At 53.1% G+C, this 20,175-nt stretch overlaps 1 protein-coding gene across 2 annotated transcripts in view; it reads right to left on the bottom strand.

Annotated features, from left to right (window-relative positions):
* BCL9L (BCL9 like) overlaps positions 1 to 20,175 on the bottom strand; it is a 65,010-nt gene that overhangs the window by 36,069 nt on the left and 8,766 nt on the right. Inside the window, exon 1 of one of the 2 annotated variants that reach the window (XM_014893543.2) lies at positions 11,227 to 11,314. The exons of the other annotated variant lie outside the window; for it this stretch is intronic. The gene's annotated coding sequence lies outside the window, so the exon portion shown is untranslated. Of the gene's footprint in view, positions 1 to 11,226; positions 11,315 to 20,175 lie in introns of those variants that run through there. 2 annotated transcript variants of the gene reach the window in all.

The following is a 20,175-nucleotide window of genomic DNA, read 5'->3' as shown; positions in this document are numbered from 1 at the left end:
CCTCTCCCATGGGTTCTGTCCTGAACCCGAGATATGGTCAGCCAAGCAGCATTGGGTCTTCCAAGTCATACAAGGACGGGAAGCAGCACCTTAGAAAATTGGTCCCTTGGCACTGGGACCCCCGTGGGCAGTGGCAGGCTCCAGGTAAAACGATCCTATCAGAGAGGATCCTGACCATCACCAGTGACTACAAGACTCTTACTCAATCGCTGTCCAGACTGAAGACCCCCAGAAAAATTGGCATTTGCCCCATTTCAGACTGAGAGGAACTGACTTCTCCCAGAGGAGTATCTTTGGCTCATTAAGTTTTATCATCCACAGGCTTGTTCAGATCAAATCAAGCAGTTCCTGGGCTCTTCCTACAGCATATTGAGATGCAGTCTGGCACTTGGTCCACTTGAGTCCTCTTAAAATAAAAAATAATTGATATGCAAATCAGATGAGGCATTAGACTAGTCTATTGGCCAAGGGCGATGCACAGATTCCTCACTGTTTCAATGTTACAATCCCAACTCCCCCACACTCCTCCTCCTTTTCAAGCTCAGGGTCAGTCATTAGCCACGGCTCACCAGAGCAGGGAGGACCCCACAGATACACACCTTTTGTGCAAAAGAGAGCCTGGATGGCACATGTTCTTGAGCCAGGTCCCAGCTTTGCCTCATCCCTTCCCTGACCATCAGCATGTCTTGTTTGGCAGAAGCACTGCTGGGCTCTCACCTCAAGCTGAGCCACTTGCACACAATCTCAGTCCAAGTACTGGCACATCAATATCTGCACCCAGTGGGAGGCAAGGAGGTAGCAAAAGAAGTAGAAGCCTGACTTCTTGGACTGTTTGCTACTGGGATTCTCCTATCGGTTTCCAAGAAAGAAACTGATGCAAGTCTTTGCATACTCGTAGTAGCTTTTCCAAAAACAGACACCACAAACAAACCAAACAGCAACCACAGCCCCAGCCAGTGGACCACTCACAGACAAAAACAGCCACAGATCAAACAGTGAAAGAGCAGCCACCCAATATGCTCAGGACCAGGTCTTGGAGGAAGGACAATGCCAAAACATGGCATCACTCTGGGATATGCCCACCTCTTCTTTCTCCCCTTCCAACTAACTAACCACCAGCCACAGCTACCCTCTTCTGCAGCACTGTTTCAACCAGAGGCTGGTCATCACCCAGACAGGAATCGGCAGCCCTGAGCAATGTCAACATCATCCCTTTCCAGAGAAAGAGCTTGGAAAATGGCACATTGGCCTCAGAAACAGAAATCCCAGGGCGGCTAGCTTGCTTCACTGCTTCACTTCTACCCACTGTGGACCTTCATGGGCCCCTCCAAGGGCCTGTAGGCTGCTACTGGGAATTCTGGGGAAAGGACTTATCAATGGCAGCCGATTATTGCAACTGCATCAGAAAAATGCCTCGGGCCCTTAAATTATGGTGGAAAAAAGGAAGATTAAACCCTACTAATATAAAGAATACATTTTAATCAGACTAGGACTTTGTGAAATGACTTTTGATTAAAAAGCATAATAAACTAAATGATAAACATTTGCCACCAGTAGCTGAGTCTCCAAATATTCTGAAATCACAAGGTGAGGTGAGAAGCAATTGCTTACAGGTAAGGTCCTGACCACACAAGCAGGTGGAAAAATCACTCTTCTTACTAAAATAATACATCAGGGCTAAAATTATATTAAAATATTTGGAAATGGCTGGACACTTCTTTGCTTAAGCTCTGCTTTAGGCAAAGTAACTCTTATCAACAAGATGTTTACAATTTCAACTCATGAAACTGACTTTTAAAGAGCAAAAACACGTTTGGGTTTTGGAAAGGCTTTTATTTGCTTTGATTTGGTTTTATTTCTTTTTCTTTTTTCTTTTTTTTTAAGATAATGAGGAGCAAAAACTCACTTTGAATTCTCCAATGGAGGTGGGAAGTCTAGGCAGATCATTACTAAACCTCTGACCTGTGGCAATGTTTTGGAAGGAGAGATGCCACAGACTGAAGCACAGCCATGCCTCTGCACTTACCTGTGCTTCCTTTGGTTTGTACTGTTCTAACAGCAAAAAGGACAAGCAGGGCTTGGTCTTTTCTTTCCTAGTGTCAAGTTCACATGAAAAAGGATTCCCTACTGAAAATTAGGAAACCAATCAAAGAGTACAAAAACCATCTACTTCAGCCATTCTAAACCATATATATGCAGATGGCATCACAGAAATAAATAACAATAAAGCATTTAACTATTTTTTCAATCGTCTCCCCAGCAGCTTCCCACACGTTTTGAACTCTGAGAACGAGCTGGGATAGAGAAGCTCATCACTGTGAGAAGGCAACAGCAGGGCCACTCTCATAACTCCCAGCGGCAGAGTGAAGGTGCTTGGCCTCTCCTGTCAAATGTAGTCTCAGTTTCTGCACATCAGTCTCGAGAAAGGAAAGGGGATATATCACTCTTTTCTCAGGTGGAGGAGGGGACACAGCCATGAGGAGGTGCTTTTTCTCCTGCCCAAAATAGCAGAAAGCAGGGGATGGGTAGAGCAATGAAAAAAGGGAGAGTAGGGCACAATTCTGGTGCCTGCATCCCACTCTTAGGGCTACCAGGCCTGCACAGGCTGCCAAATCAAATAGCCATCCAGAGCCACGCTCCTGACAAGTGTAACAGGCAATGCCCTTAAAGCAGGACCAGTGCGAGGCTCCTTCCAACCAGAGCCATCACTGCCCATGTCTGATGCTCATCCACAACGACTGGCAGCAGCTGATGGATCAGCCTATGGATCACACAGAAATCTCCATCCCTCCCACTGGAGAAGTTTCACAGCTTCCAAGGCTGCTGCATTTTTACAGGCTCCAACCAAAACCCCCCAGTTTCCATAGATGCGTTTTCACCACTGGAAAGGGATCTGTGACACTGGGAGGACATGCAAGGAGGATGGCAAGGACCAGCCTGTACCCTTAGGACCTCTCCAGACAGAAGTACTTGTTGGCAGATCCATGACATCACTGGTGGGCTCTGCTGAAGGAAATCAGACAAATGCAAGGGCAGGCTTTCAGCACCTTACCGAGGGGGAGTTTATCCAGAAGAGAGGGCTCCTTGCTCCCTTCTCAGCACCATCTTACAAAGGGAAGGCAGGTAAGTCACCCTTTATTTTGGGTCTCAGTTTCTCTTCCTGTAACATGGTTTCTCATCCAAAGGGGGAAATTATACAAGGCTATCCCTCTTGGGTCAAACATTGTGTTGGCAGCACCTGCGTTCTTTGCCCTATGCCCACAACACCTGGCCTGGGCACCATGCTATCCCCTGATAAGAAAACCACCAGCACAGTACCTGGTGGCAATCCTTCCCCCAAGCCTTGGGGACCGACACGCAGCATGTCCACATGGCCTGCGACCACAGCAGAAATAAAACCATTGCCGTTCAGAAAAAGCAAAATTAACAAAGGTTAAACAGCCAGCGGCTATGCTGGCAGCTGGAGGGAATATACAGACCATCACCTCCCTGCAGTAAAGGAGTCATTGCTTCCTGTGCATGGTGCATCTGCCACGTGCCTTGCAGGTCTCACCCCCACTGTGCCCACTACAGGAAGATGCACCAAGTCCACTCACCCTGATCACTAGGAAGTGTATATACTACCATATACAAAATCCTTCCTGTCTTCTTTTCCAAACTCATCTCACCCTCTCTCAACTGGGACCCCCTCATAAAAGTAAGAAGAGACAGGCCTTTCCTGGCATTTCCTTTTTCTGAAAAGGCTGTAAAATTTTCCAAGCATAGCTAAAGCCAGAGCAAAGTTTGTCAGGAGCTCAGCTCGTTAGGCGGCTGCTCAAGGAGCCCCCCGGGAGGCGCAGGCTGCGTAATTCAAAACATCTTGGGCCCTGGAAAAGAAAATAGAAACCAGGCTGTGAGAATGAGGGGGGCAGCTTCAACTCCAGTGTAACCCCTGCTCTGGGAGCGCCCCAACTGCAGACTCAAGCAGAGCTATAGCCCCAGCAGAGGTGCTGCGGCCAGCCCAAGTGGAGCTGGCACCAGGCAGAGGAAATTCCAAGCCTGTTGCTTCTGGCAGCCACACCAGGCCCTGGCTAGAACCTCGGCAACCTGGAAACCAGCTACTCAGCAATTTTCTTGCCATCCAGAGGACTCGGTCTGAACCACAGTTTCACTTCCCGCTCCCTGCCCAAGAGGCAGGGAACACCAGAGGGAAAGAAACATTTGCTCAAAAGCTGTCATGGCCAAAGCCCCTGCAAACTGCTCTGCTCTGAGAGGACAGTCTGGAACTGCTGCTATCGCCCCCACTCCCCCATTGCATCTGAGGGCAGACAGAGCAGAGGAAGCTTTCTTGGACTAGCCCTAGGTCTCCCCGATTCCTTTTGCTCCTTGCCAGAGGAAAGTTCAAACAAGGCTGCACAGAGGCAGGACACAGGCAGCTTTCAGGCCAGCCTAACTGCCACGCTTGAGGCTCGCCTGTGGCCAGACCCGCTCTGTTCAGGCCCTGTCTGGCCCGATCCTCTGCTACAGATCAGTACTGGAATAAATCCTGCCAGGGAAGTGGTGAAAGCTCCAGTGCTGCAGGGGTTTCCACAGCCTTGGCCAGCTTGATGTTGAGAAGAGTTTGACCAGAAATGCAGCCTTTCTGCTCAGTTACTATCCTTCAGAGCTCTCCATCCAGTTCCTCCCCACCCTGAGCAGGGAGACTTACAGTGTGGGTTGTTGGTACCCTTGCCTTTTATAAGCCACTTCTTTATAAGCCAGCATCCTTTCCCAGCTGCAGCCTTTCCCGAGGTCTGAAGCCCAGCATGGCAACAGAACAAAACAACAGTCACTGCACCCACCGCTGGAGCCCCTGCCCGTGTGTAGGAGAGTACAGCTATTCATTGATACACAGCTATTTAGCAGGCTCTTTCTTCCAAAGAGTACATTAAGATTTTACTTTCTCTTAGGAAGAACGCAATGCTTCAGAGTCCCTGCTGCAGAACCAGGTAACTGATGCAGACCTGACAAGACAGGTACCATGCCTCGAGTGGCAAGTCAAGGAAGACCGTTCATGAAACAGACTTCAGCAGGGGATACACTGCAAGCAAAGAGAAACAGGACTCCTAACATAAACCCTTAAGAGAAAGTTGGATATGGCCCTCCAAACAAAGGCACAGCATTCTTGGAGAGCAGCATTTCTTTGCAGGGTGAACTCTGGACAAGGACCATTGTGCTCCTTGGAGTACCAGAAGCTCCACTCAGTAGCCAAGGACACAGTTTGCAACTCTACTATAATCACAAGAGTCATAGCTTTCTAACTTCAGCTGGGCAAATCTTGCTGGAAAACTTAAAGATGTACAGGGCACAGAAGACACTTCAAGAGAGGAGCTCCTGACCTCCATCTTCTCAGAGGAATAGAAAACTCTGCTTATGCCTTGAATAGGAGGCTGAGATCCAGAGAGGCAACAGAGTAGGAGTGATGAGCAGGAACTGGGAATCCTGGCCTCTATCTCTATTTTGGACATAAAAAAAAAGCAAGCCCTTGCTTCTGCAGAGTGCTTAAAACCTCTTCTGTCCTGTGACAGGGCCGAAGATTGCTGTGGCCAGAGGCTGGCAAGACACTCAGTATGCAGGAGCCACGCTGCTCGCACAAACCCCAACAGAGCCTGGCATTCGGTGCGCTTACAATTTGAGAAGCATAGAGTCTGTAAACAGTCAGTGCAGACAGAGCATCTTCTATACAAACCATATCCTGGCCCATTCCTTTTCTGGGCTACAGGAGTAGGAGTTGAGCAAGGAAAACGAAAGTTGCTCAGCTGACCTGTGACAGAAAGAGCAGTGCAACTGAACACAGCATTGCTCTGGACAGCACACCTTGCAAGGAGGTGGCTGTAAAATCAGTAGCAGCAAGGATGGGGAAGATCCAGCAATACCAGAGGCAGGGTTAAAAGGGAGAAAAACCCACAACAAAATAAAAGTGAAAAAACGTAACCCAATCAGCACCCTGAAGAGGCACAAAGGTGCAGAAGCACAGTCCTCCTGCTCTCTAGCAGATTCATCCTGTGGCCTCCCACATACTTTGGGAAGAAAGACTACAAGTAGGCATAGGCAGGAACAAGGAGCACTCTGTGGTTTTGCTCAGTATTTGAGTCCATCTCTTACTCAGGAGGAGCTCTGCTTTGCTTTCCAAGTCTCGCCCTCTCTGGCATGGATCACAAACCTGGCTTCTGGCCCAGGACTTGGCTCCAGCAGCGCTCATCACCAAACAGGGTGACGCCCCACCTCTAGGCACAGTGCACAGCACAGTCCTAAAGCCATCTTGAGGCTATTACTCCAGCATCAGAAGAGGCTCCCCCTTATCCCCCAGCTGGGATTCCAGGCATCCTGAGTTGCAGCTGAAAAACCCAACATTCAAACATAACTCCAAACTCTTTGGGGGAAGAAAAACCCAGCATCAAAGTGCTGTTTTCTCTAGTGGCTCCAGCTGAAGCTGCCAGACAAGCTGCCCACATTGGGAAAGTTCCTGTCTCCCAAAGATGCCTGGGCATAGCTTGCATATTCCTCTGCCTGAAGCTGCCCAGAAAGATGCAGCAAGATGATGCCAGGTGAAGGTATTGCCCTCCCATCACAGGCAGTGGAAAAGGGGCTGGAAACCACAACCCGATGCACCCATCTGAAAATTCAGCAAGGATACCAGGATACAGGGAAGCCACCTGTGCCCAGACACCAGTAGCTGTCAAAGAACCAGACCATCTCCTCATAAAGAGCTGAGCAAGTGGGAAGCAGGCTTCACTGCACTGACTGTGTCTAGCACGGACACACACTCAGCAAGAGCAGAACACGTTCCTGTTTCTCTCTTTGGGGCCCTGCAGCCCATTATCCTCACAGTGGTTTCTCCAGTGCAGGATTGTAGCTGGCATCAAGGCAACTCTGTTTATTTCAGAGTCATGTTTGTCTTAGATGGCCCATCCCACACCTTGGAAGAGGGGCAGCAGCAGCATTAGGTCCAGGCCAAAGCAAGCAGGACTTGGAGCCAGTCAGGATGCCCAACAGCAGCACACCCATTTCCAAGACTTGGTACAGGCTTCAGATAGCCACGCCAAGACAACTCATGCTCCATCTTCCTGCCAAGCTATGGCCCACGCTACCCTGAGGACCAACAAGCACTGATCTGCTGGCCAAGGATGCAAGGAGCAAGCAGGACTCCTGCCAAGCTGCCTCTCCATAGCATGACTTTCTCTTAAATCAGAAGAAAGCACCAGTGACACTAACTGCTTCCCCTACACTATCTCCTGCCAAGTATAAACCTATAAGTGGCAACTGCAAATGCCATCGTGAACTGGTCCCAATTAGAACAAAATCTGTCACCCTCTCCACCTTTGAGTTTCAAAGATCAGGTAGGAAGAAGACAAAACCAGTTCCCTGTTCCCAGGAAGGGTCTGGTGCTAAGCAGATGACCTGCAACAGGCACCACAGAAGAAGGAAGGGTGCCTCTCATCCATGCCATGTGGTTTGGCTGGTACTGCCTCCCCAGAAGAGGCTGACTAAGTGCAAAATACAATAACAGAAACCATGCCCACCATCTCTAGTAAAAGTTCCTGGGTACCTTCCACCTAGGGCTGCCAGAGGCAGCGAGTGAAGAAGCCAGACAAAAGCAGCAAAGACTGGCCCATTGGAAATCAGCACATAACTTCAAACCAGAAGTCAAGAAGAACTGAGGAATATCACTATGGCCATCCTCACAATCTGCACCACACAGAGCTGCTGAAGATGTCCAACTGAGAAGCAGCCACAATGCTTCCTAGGCCCTTTGCTCCGAGACAGGTGTATTTTATCACAACTTCAGCTCTGTGAGAAACCTTACAGGGTAACTGAATCTCATGGAGATCAACTACATAAAGTCAGAATCCACAGCTCCCACTACTCTCTGGAAACACAGAAAATCACATGAAATCACCAGAAAATGCATTTGCCATTCAACATCTTCCTAGGGAGGACAGGAGAGCTGACTGACACTAAGTCCTGACCTGCATTAGATTCTGATTTTCCAGAAGAGCCATGCTGGCAATCCTCCTCGCTGATACAGCTTAAATAACATTGACGAAATATTGCTGCATCTGTACACCACATCACTATGATACCTCTACCCAGCATTATATTATATATCCATGCATCTACAGATCACGTTTCCTGTTAAAAATGTCAAAAGTAGTCAAACACAGCACAAGTCTCCTATGTGCCCTCTCTCCTACCCCCCATGCCACACCCCACCTCCCCCCAGGGCACTGGCACAATGTTGGGTCTCAGCCAAAAGAGCAACAGCATGAGGAAAATGACATTTTCAGAGCAAGCTCTGGGCTTCTGCCTGGCTAAGGCTGTTGGGGGACAACAGACATCCCTGGGAGGAGGCAGTAACAGAAGCTCAGGAACACGCTCACAGGTGGAACAGACTGCTGATGCATTCTCATACAGGAACAGCAAACTTGGGCTTTTCCACAAGGACTTACTCTCCCAAAAGAGACCAACTTGAGAGATCTGTCAGGCACGATATTTAAAACTGGATGGAGCCCTAAGGAATTAAGTGCTGAAAGCCAGCCTGTGCCATCTCCAGGAAATGACTAGACCTGAGCAGATTAAAACCCATTACAGCAGCACATCTGGACATCCGAGGAACACAGACACATCCTCGAGTGCTTTGACCACTAAGAACTCTCCCTCCTAGCAGGAGCAAAGCCTAATGCAAAAAAAAAAGCCTAATCACCTGAGACAGGGCAAAGAAGCAAGGGGTGTTCTGATGCCAATTCTGAACTGGACACTGTACTGACAAGAGATGGGGCTGAAAAAGACAGAAAACAATCCCAGGGCCCATCCTGGGACCAGCAGAAGAGTAACAAAGAGCAACATCTCTACAGCAGCAAGAAACAGTAAGAAACTGGCTGGGATACAGCTGATGTTCCCCATAGAGGGAACCAAGAGCCTCCTCTCCAGCTACTCCTCCTTCCCACATCCCTCCACACAGCAAGCACTGACAGAAGGGAAAGCACTCGCAGTGTTCAGCAGGAGCAAACAGCAGGGGAGAGAAGAAAAAGCAAAGTTTTTTCTCCCCAGAACAGCAAGTATGGGAGGACATGATGCCAGCTGGATTGACAACTTGATAGAAAAGTCAAAGGCTGAATTGAGCTTGGACCTCAGAAACTCCAGGCAAAGTCCACAGCTCGCGGGCTGGAGTTAGCCTGCAACTAAACTGCAACTCCAGCACATCCTTGGCAGCTGCCCTGGAGCAGCATAGCCCAATCAGCTTGCTATGTCCAGCTTTGTGATGGCATAGTTACTTCATGCAGCTGTCTGTCCCCTCTGTCACACAGTGGCCAGAGCGCCACCTTCTAACAGCAACACAGTGAGATGCAAAAGGGCTTAAAAGTACAAAACACAACTATTTTACTTTCTTCAACTGAACAACAGCTGTGGTTTCTAGTTTCTAAGTAGGCTTTCCTTTAGCTGCTGCCTGTTTACTTCTTTCTGGTGGCAGGGATCTGGAAAGAGGAAATAGACTTTCCTGGGGAGGGAGACACAGTAATACCTACAACACCGTACTGCAGAAAATACCATGAAATGGATTTTCTAGGTAATGAAGATGCAGGTCAGGGTGGTAAGGAGCAACCAATCCCACCACTTGATCAGCTAAAATGGCAACACACATATTAAAAAACAAACAAAAAGGTTCTTCAGCACTTAAGTTATGTATGCTCTGAAAGAAGTCCCAATGGAGCAGACAGCTGTTGTAGAGACAGCACACTGATACTGTCGTCTTTACACCAAGGAGAATCAGGCAGCAACATTGACCTGGACATTTTTGCACTAGTACCAGCCTTGGCTGTGTATTACATACCCACGTGTGGTGGCAGGCATCATTATCACAGGCACCGGAGTCAAAGGAGGTCTTGATTCAGCATCAACACGGCCTTGCCAAGTGACCTTGGGGAAATCACTTCCTCGGTGACTCACTGTTCTTATCCCTCTTGCCACCAAAGTTGCAAAGCAAGGCACACACACAGCCCCTTTATGTGACTGATGGATGGAAGGAGCTGCATATCGTTACTGCATGCCTGGCATGAAACCGCTTTTCGGCAGGGTAATGAGTAGTAGCCACGTTTGCAGAATAGATCCTGCAGGTCAAGAGTATGCAGCTAAGGCTCCTGTAGCATCACTCTGCAGCCAAAGGGGCATGGTTGTCCTCTGCCACGCCGTCGGCAGCCCTTTGCTGCCCTTTGCCTGGCAGAGCCAGGACAGAACCGTATGCAGCCTGACACCCTGTCAAACGGAGCTGCCCCCAAGGCGTGCAGACGCTGCCACACACAACAACACAACAGCCTGCCCTGTCATGTAGCATTACTTATGTGTTCAGATATGCATCCTTCTCGCATTTCTATGCCAGCAAGTGGTTGCTAGCAGAGCAGGGCTGGAACAAGTTCATCACCTGCTAAAGACACATCCCTAATACAATGCAAGGGAGGTTTCGTTACATCGGCTCCTCTCTGCTCGAAGAAAATACATATGTACATGTGGTGTTTCTCTCATTCTTCTTCCAAGCTGACCACATGCCTGATTTATCTCAACAGAGAACTGAAGACTATCGAGTAGAGAGGCCAGAGGTCCCCCCGACAGTTAGAATGGGCTTGACAGGAGTGTTTGTTTAAACCTCACGTGAAACGTGGCAAGTTCCCATCCTCCCTGGGGCTTTAACAGCACCGTAACGTCTTGCAAAATCCAGACCAGCTCCGGTAAAACCAGACGCAACCTGAATAAGTTCTTTGCACCTAGAGAAAAGCCCCAGTCGAGGCACTTTTGTCCTCAAGGAATTGCCTGCGGCCGCAGCGGCAATGGGTGACAAGGACCTGGGAAGAGCGGTCCCCGGGATGTGAGAGCGAAATGGGAAGGGTCCCGCGGCCCAGAGACAATATCCAAGGCAAGTGGGGGCACTGACAGCTCATTCCCAGCCGGCCGGACTCGGCGGGTAGGCCGAGCCGAGGCCGGCGCCGTCCTCCCGTCAAGTTATCGCCGCCCTCGGGAGCGGGGGTACGGCGGCTACCCCGGAGTCTCCGGCTCGGACGGCGGTTCCCGGCCGCCCCTCCGCCCGGATGACAGCCTCGAGGCGGGCCCGGCTGCGCGGGGCGAGGGCTCGGTGCGGGGGCGGCACGGACCCCCGGCTCCCCCCCGGGGCGGAACAATGGGACGGCGGCTGCCCGGGTCTGGCGGGGCACTCACCTCGGCGGCGGAGCGGCTCAGGGTAGGCCGGGAGAGCCCGCCGGGGCGGCGCGCCGGGGCTCCGCGGGCTGCTGGGGGCCGGCCAGCGGCGCGGGGCCGGCGGCGCGGGCCGCGCTCATGGCTCGGCCGCCCGCCGCAGGGCGCGGGGTCGGGGCCGCAGACGGCGGCACCCCCCGCCCCGCCGCGCCGCTCCTTCCGCCGACCGAGCCGGCGGCTCCAGCCCGCGCCCGCCGGCGGCGGTGGGCGTCCGGCCGCGGCGAGCCCCGGCTGCCCGCCCGGCCCCGAGCCGCGGACGGCTTCCCCGCGCTGCGGCGGGCGGCCGGGCGCGGGCGGCGGGGAGCGGAGCCGGCGGGCACGGCGGCCCGGGCGCGGGCGGGGGCGCCGTGGCGAGGGCGAGGCGCTGCGGGCCGAGTGCTCCTTTCTCCGCCGGAGCCTGAATAATCATTTGGAGAAACAGGATCATTCACTTTCCTCCGAGCCGGAGCCAGGCGCTGCCCTGTCAAAATAAAAGCCCCGCGCGCCGATTAACCGCTTCCTGGTCGCGGGCGCCCCGCCGGCCGCTCAGCGGCACCGCCCGCGACCGGCACCGCCGCCGGGGACCGGGATCGGCATCGCCGCCCATTTTGGGCCTCCCGCGGCGAGCGGCCGGCGCCCCGCGAGTGACCATCGAGATATCGCACACCCACGAGTCTCACAGACATATACGCGATGGCACATGAGTCTCGGCGCCGCCGGGACCGGCAGATTTGCATCTCACTCCTCCCCGCGAAAGCACGGGGGCTGCTCCTGCTGAGCATCCTTCTGCCCTTTATCATCCGAAACACCGGCCGGCGAGGCACCCGTTCCGCTCAGGCTGACACCTTGCGTGTCCTGCTCTCGAGCCTCACTGTGCCGGGGAGGTCCTGGACCTGATCCCTTCTTTGCCGCATCTTCCAGAGCCTATGCCTAGTTCGATGATGCTTTGTGGGTCACTTCCAACTCAGGATATTTTGTAATTCTACGCTCAAGGCACAAGGACTGGCTCCAGCCCTTGAGAAGAGCAGCATATTATTATCTTTACCAACAAGTTTTCCAGGCATTAACCACCCTCTTGCCCTGAGCAACAGACTCCACGGACGGGAGCCGCACAGTACACACGCAGACCAGGCTGTGGAGGCAACCTGCCCGTTCCTGGGCGATGCCACCAGCATCCTAACCAGGACGTGTCACCTTCCTGCCTGAAGCGCACCAACCGCCCAGCAGTGGGGCTGGGAGGAGAAGGCTGGAAGCAGGGACTACTTGGCAGCATCCCCAGAACTGCAGAGCTCAAGGTGATGTGGGGACAAGCAGCCCAGCTCCACTGACGAGAGGCAGCGGCCTCGGTTAAAAATTAACACAAGACTCGCCCCTCTGCTCACACCCGCAGCGCCCGAAGCGGGGCGGAGGAGCCGGCCTGCCGCGAGAGCGATGGCGGGAACGGCGGCGGGGGGGACGGGGATGACGGACAAGGGTGGGGGTGTCAGCGCCCCCTGCCGGGGCGGGCGGAGATCTCCCGGTGGGGCGGGGCAGTGAGCGCCCCCGCCCGGCCGAGTCCCGGCGCCGGCAGCAGCGGGGCTCAGCTCCCCACGGGCAGGCAGGAGGGGCTGGCGGCGAAACCCCGGACACCGCCATTCCCCAGCGGCAGATGAGGGGAATGCGGCGGAGCCCTCCCGTTCCCCACGGGCAGACGGTGCTGCAGCGAGGCCCAGCGAAGAGCGACGGCCGCCGAAGGAGGGAGAAGCGCCGGCTGTTTCCAACCTCTATTGGAAGGACGCGACATCAGCCTTTGCAGGCGCCTCTTTGGCACTGGCACAGGGTAGCTTTGCCCGTTTGCAGAAGTGGCTGTGGAAAGCACCCGAGGCCGAAGCAGACGGAAGGGGCGGGTGGTGGATGTTCTGGGCTTTACCCCGGGGGGCGGTAGTCTGCACGAGTGGGCAGGCACTGGGACTCCCTTTGCATCGAGCATCGTTTGCTTACACTAGCCACCTAAGGGAAATATACCCCTTCGGGGAAGTGCCGAGATCATAAATCTCCATGCCTCTTTGGTGAACTCTCAAGTGCCTCATCAGCAAGCAGTGACATATTTTCACACTTTCCTCCTTCCCAGTAGCAGCACTGGGCTCATGTCCCTACAGACAGCGTGCACAGGCGCAGTGGGTTAAAAACGGTGCCCAGCCACCACTATTTGGCGTGACAGCTCAGTGCCAGAGGCAGACAGGCAGCTCCTTCCCTCCAGCCAGGCGTGGTGCATAGGAGACACATGGAACCATCTGTCCTCTGGGTCCTCTGGTTGCCTCTCTCTTCCTACTCATTCCCTGCAATCTTCTGGGCTTTCTACATCAGAGCCCTTCACATCTCTCCCAGCCTGCACACATGAAAGTGGCAAAACAAGACTGGGAAAGGTCAGCAAAAGGACCAGCCGCTGCTGGTTCAGCAGAGCCTGCTGGTTTCAGAGCCTCTACGTTTAATTAACATCTGCCAGGCTAGCTACCCTCCCTGCACTTGATGATGACTCCCAGTCTCCCTTTCCCTCCTCTATAATTATGCCTATGCTAGGAGAGACAAGATAGGGGAAGAGATGGTGGAACAGACTCATTGGAGCTCCTCAAAGCCTCTCTCTACCAAAGCCATCACCACCACCACCACGGCAGCAGCTCATCCCAGGAGCTGCCTGGTACAGCAGCACCTTAGCAAGCCTCAGCCAAGATGCCCAGACTTGGCTGTTACCTGTTGCTCCCTTGCATGAGGTTTTCCTGCCTTTGAACCACAAAACTTGTTAAGGACCAAGAGGAAACCATCTGTGACAGTGACTCCAGCTTTCCCTGGGAAGAATCGGGACTGACCACCCAGAAGTTCCTGACACATCCTACCTCTGTGGGATGCAGAGAATACAGGGTCAGAAGGCCTTGTCCTGTCATGTTTTGCCAACAAGGACATGTGGAATAGATGAAAGCTGGTCCTAAGCTATGTCCAAGGCTCTGGGACTTGTTCATTCCCACTGACTCTCCAGAACACAAGCCCTAAGCTCAGACCTTCACAAGACCCCTGTGGGCAAGACCCTCATTATACTTACAAATATGATTAATTAGGTCCAATTAACTGTACTGGAATTAATTATGTGACTCACATTTAGCTGGGGCTGCCTCTTTGCAAAGTATTTCCCCAGTGGATCACTCCAGCAGATCCCCAGCGGAGGCTCCAGAGATAGAAAAGTCCAGACAAATTGTGCTGAAGGAAACCAGTCTGAGGCTGTGAAATGCCTGTTTTGGGAGCAGCTCTCTGTTTTGCTGATCCACATAGCTATGGAGCAGGGAACTGGTGGCAGTCCAGCATGAAATCCACAGACCTGGCACACAGATTCATCTTCTTCCACAGAAAGGCAATGGTCCAGCAAGGAGATGGAAGAGGCTGTGTTGTTACTGCTGAGGTAGACTCAGGCCTAAAAACCTCTTTTCATCTCTTACCATGCTGTTTTCAGTCCTGCCCATCCTTATGCAGACTCCTGGCCAAAGTGTCCTTTTCTTCTGCTCAGACACTAGCACAGATTCTATCCCATAGCTTCACAAGTCCCTGATGTGCCTCATCTCCCTTGGACTGCTTTGCAAGGTCTCAATACCACTTCTGTTTTGGTGGTACTACAAAGCATTGCTCAGGGAAAAGGGAAAAAAGCCTAGGAAAGACCCCAGGTCTGCACTCAACTCTGCAGTCAGCTGGGAAAGAATGGGTTCCCTCATTTCATGCTCACTGGAGTTTGAGGAGGGCAGCCACCAGCAGCAAGCCACTGCAAGGAGCCCCCACTACCTTTGCCACCTCTGCAGCTGCCTAGGCACCCTGTGCCACTATCTAGATGGACTGGGACAGAAGTGCTCAGTTTGATTTCTCCTTTTAAACAGGATCACCCTTCCTTATTAACTATCCTACCTTCAGCAGACCAAGACCGTTTGTCCACTGCAGTCAAAATAAACTCAGAAGCTCACAGACAACACATGTAGCAATGCAGCCAGCCAGAGTCTCCTGCTTAGCATCCTCACACTAAAGCTAGGCACTGGCCCCCTCCATATGCTGGGATTTTCCTTTGCTACAGTCCTAAAGGCAAAACACAGCCTGCACTGAGGTACTGAGGGAGAATTTAATCAGAGACATCCTCTTTCCAAATGAAAATATGCTGCTGCAGCTACAGCATGGCTGACAGACCATCATCTAGCAAAGACAAACTCCTGACATGGTTCCAGGATCACAATGACACCAAGACTCAGCAGCCTGAATGCCTTGCTATTGCTCTTATGCCTGATGCATTCCCAATGCCTGTATGGGTGCAGGCAGGATGCAGCTCTTCAAGTCTTCTTCCTTTCTGGTTACTCCTGTACACCCTGAATGCCAGCCTTCTCCTCCCAAAATCTCAGATGCTCACTGCAGCCCCAGGGAAATCATCTCAGGTCCACATAGTGCTGATGTTGCTGGAATCCTGGCATGGGGTATGATCTTCACTGCTACCACAACTGCCTAGCCTCAGATGGCCTTTGCTACCTGCTCTAGATATATTTGGACTGCTCTGCTTGGGGCCCTGATTGCATGTCCGTGATCTTGGGACACTGCTGCCGTCCAGGGCAGGCCCTGCCACGCAGCAAACCTGAGAAAAGGCTGAGATTTACTAGCGCCGGAGCTGCGAGGGGACCTCATACCCCTGCCAGCCGGTAGGGCCAGTAGTGCCGGAGCCCACCGGGCAGTCTGCCGGGCCGGGCCGGGCACCCGGCGCCTGCGGGAAGGGGCGGGGGATGGGGCGCGAAGGGTTAAATCAAATCGTTCGTCGAGGCCACTAGCGCGATTAATGCATCCATCGGCGGAGCCAGCGCCTCCCACCGCCCCCGGGGCCGGGCTGGAGCGGGCGGGTGGCGGCAGCGGGGACTCTTATCCTGATACGGCGCCTTCCGCCGAGCGCAGCTCTGGAAATACCGAGCGGCAGGACTGGCTCCGCGGCCGTGGCACTCGGCGACACAAAGCACGCAGAGCCCTCGCCCAACAACCGGGCGGGAGGGAGCGGGGGGGCCGGCGGTCTCGGCAGAGATGTGGGGCTGCCCGCCGCCAGTGGGATCTCCCCTCCGGGGGCGGCCCGGCCGGCCGCGCAAGCAGAAGCGGCCTCCACACGGGCAGCGAGGGATCCCTGCTGATCGCGGCTGGAACAGGCCGGCGGCTCCCGGAGCTCCGTGCGCCCGGCACGGCGGGACCTCCGGGCAGCCTCGGCGTGCACGGCACACACCGTGCTCACGTGCGCAGGGAAACGCACATCGCAGGCGGCAAATCACCACGCAGATGTGTTGTGTCGTACCAGGGAATAAGGAGATAGCCAAGGAAGGTGCAAGAACAGCTTGTGCTGTCACTGCTACTACAGTCCTACAAAAAGGCTGAACTAGAAGCAGAGCAATCCCTCCCCCGCTTTGACTTATTTACTCAGTGCTTTTATCTCCAGAGGACACCTGGGCACTGCAAATGTGCAAGCCTGTGTCAGCGAGTTGCAGAGCAGAGATCAGGAGAGTTTTCAGAAAGGTCACAGGCCTGACACAAATCCAATTTTATACAATGTCTCTATTAGTATTTGGGGTTACTTGAAGTCACCACTCTGTAAACTGGGTCATAACAGGAAAAGTTAGCAAGCTGTAGCCTTATGCCATCTGCCAGCATGACAAGGACTTGTTTTGGACTACCACTTGAGAGCCCCATTATTCCCACATACAATCTCTGTTCGTAGGACATGTGCATCTTGGTATGTGCAATGCCTCAACCACACAAATCTCTAGCTTGGGGAAGAACCTCTCCCACAGCATCTCAGGGGCAGCCCTGTTTTTCAGGGAAGCATGGCATATGCCCTGGCACAAAGGGCTAACAGCCCAATTCACCTGCATCAATGCTCAGCTGCCTGGCTAGGTCCATGAGCCCTTGCATGTTTCAGCAAGGGTGACAGTGAGCAAAGCCACAGACTTCACCTGTGTGTTCAGGCTCCGTTTCCTAGGTTTTCACCAGCCTGTTTTGTATGTACCTCTATCTCCCAAAATGTGTGCATTTACACAGGTAAATGCTCCCAGATCAAAAGTGCTGAGCACTTTATCCAAATGCTGCGAGGACTCTGCAGAATTTGGAACAAGAAAAAAGTCCTTCTTGTCAAGAACACCCCACCCCTGAGCAGATACTTATTACTTGCATTTCTGTTCAGTGTCCTCTCATACTCCAGATATCTCCACCTTCTCTGTCAACCTGCTGTTTGCATGCAGCCCTATAGACTCAGTGGAGCTCTCAAACCCCTGTCTGCCCTTGCCACAGTGCCCAGCACGGTGAGCTCACTCTTGAAGACTGTCTGCCTCGCGCCAAGCTCTTCCTGTCCAGTGTCAGGGTTATTGAACATTGGTGCTCGCACCTGCCGTCCTTACACAGAGGGGCGGCTGCTCCAGCCTTCGGAGCATTCATTCATCCCTCGCTGCGTATGCACAGGGATGGAGAGGGCACATAAGGAGACAAGAAGCCGTCCCCCTCCCCTAGTAAAGGAGGCTGCTCTGCGTGCACAGCCTGCCTCCCTCCAACCCCGACCTGCGGGACGCAAGGCCGGGGCGGGGGCGGCGGGACCCTCCCCGGGACGCACGGCCGGGGCGGGGGCGGCGGGACCCTCCCCGGGACGCACGGCCGGGGCGGGGGCGGCGGGACCCTCCCCGGGACGCACGGCCGGGGCGGGGGCGGCGGGACCCTCCCCGGGACGCACGGCCGGGGCGGGGGCGGCGGGACCCTCCCCGGGACGCACGGCCGGGGCGGGAGCGGCGGGACCCTCCCCGGGACGCGGGGCCGGGGCCGGGGCCGGGGCCGGGCGGGGGGCGCGGAGCCGGCACCGGGGCCCGGTGGCGCCACCTGGCGGGGCAGCGCGACGAGAGGCAGCACGAGAGCTGGGACAAGAAACACCAGAAAGCAGGTTGCCTTATTGTGTTTCCCCCAATTCTCCCTCTGATGATGCAAAGAAGATGCGGCCAACTCTAAGGCTGTGCATGACAGAAGAGCAGCGTGCGCACAGCAGAAGGGGATGTTTTAATTAACAGGAAAAGGAGAAACCATGGCTCTGGTGACGAATGCCAAATGGGGCTATAACACCCAGGCGCAGAAGCAAGGAAATGCATTTCCACAGCATGCAATATTATCTTTGTCTCTGTGCTAGAATATGAGGAGCTAAACAAACGCTCCATCCTCACTAGCAGCAGTGTACAGCTGGCACTTCAATCACAGAATCAACTGGGTTGGAAAAGACCTCTGAGATCACCGAGTCCAACCCAGGACCAAATACCACCATGTCAATTTGACCATGGCACTAAGTGCCATGTCCAGCCTTTTCCTAAACACCTTCAGGGATGGTGGCTCCACCACCTCCATGGGCAGTCCATTCATCCTTTGAAGTCTATTCACCCTTTCTCTGCAGAAATTCTTCCTAATATCCAACATACACCTCCTCTCATGCAGCTTAAGACTATGTCCTTTAGACCATTCTTTCCTGAACAGATGACCCTTCTTGAATACCTGTTTAACAGGTACCATAACACACTTTACAACTTCCCTCTCTCAGTCATGGACGCTGAGAACCAAGTGATGTCTCTGGTGGGAAGCAATGACAGAGCTGCAAGAGGGCTGTGTGTCTGGCCGCAGCTAGCAAGATCAGCATTCACCCGTTTGCATCACTGCTACCTAGATTTTGAACCAGGATAACTGATAGTTCCTTACACACGAAACCACAGATAGGAATACACTTAAGAATTTGAGATGAGCTGAGCCCTTCTGCAGGCAGTCCTGTGTTGCACTGTTCAGTCAATTTTCTTGCTGTTCTTTGCATGCACTCCAGACTTTCAGAGAGTCTCAGACAGGATCCACTCTACACATTGCACAATCCAAACAGAATCTCAAACCTCACTCTCCTTTGGAATGGAGGAAGTTGTACTGAGTGCCCACAGAGCATCTATTACACAGTTTCTACCAAATACAGTCCGGTCCCCCATGAGATGTCTTTCCTAATTCCAGTTGGATACTGTACCTCTTTAGAAACCTGGACTCCCGTTAAGAATGACCATTTGCTTAGTTCTAGTATTTTGGAGCTGGTGCAGCATTCTTACAGGGTCTTGGGTACTGGGGATGTCCTGGGGACCGACAGGACTATCCTGCTATCCCCCACCAGGTCAAGCCAACCCGCGGTTTTCTCTGCTAGGATATTGCTTCCAGGTAAAGAATGGCAGGTGTGTGCAGGAGGTGCTGGCACCACCTGTGGCTCATTGTACTATTGTCCTTGCAGAAAAAAAGATGGGTGGGCCCAGGAGGTCCCTTTACCCTTGGGAGCCTTCTTTTCTCAGTGGATCTCCTGGAAGCTGGAGATGCTGACCTGGGGTCTGTTCTCCTTGATCCTTTACAGCACAATACAAATCCACATTTGCATCATGCTGCTGAAGCATCCTCTTCCTGTCATGAAATATTCATGCCCACCTCCAAAAGGGGTCCAGCACAGCAAATCTCTGTGTCCCTCTGCAGACGGGCAATCTGTGCTGCAGAGTGTGGCCATGGGCTTTGCTGTGAGGTCAAGCCAGATCCAGACAGCTGATTTCTGTCTTTGAGGAAATAAAACAGAGATGAAAAGAAGAAGCAAAAACCCAGGAGGTGCTTTTGGGAATTAACGCCTTCCAGGCTGGAAAGCACTGGCAGATAGTCTGCAGCAAGCAGCCTAAGCAATGCAGGAGAGACGGGTCTAGAGAGCATCTCAAATGCTCAGGTTGGAAATATTGTTCCCGAGCCATCAGAGATTGGCTCTGTCAGACATAGTGGAAGCTTCTAGCAGCTTCTCACATAAGCCACCTCTGTGGTTCCGCCCCCCCACCCCCCAAAAAAAAACCCAATGAAAAACCAGGCTGTGTTAAACCA

The sequence above is a fragment of the Sturnus vulgaris genome, chromosome 23 (assembly GCF_052056855.1).
Source record: "Sturnus vulgaris isolate bStuVul1 chromosome 23, bStuVul1.hap1, whole genome shotgun sequence".
In the NCBI taxonomy this organism is placed as follows: Eukaryota; Metazoa; Chordata; class Aves; order Passeriformes; family Sturnidae; genus Sturnus; species Sturnus vulgaris.
This window is presented reverse-complemented; position numbering and strand designations above follow the sequence as displayed.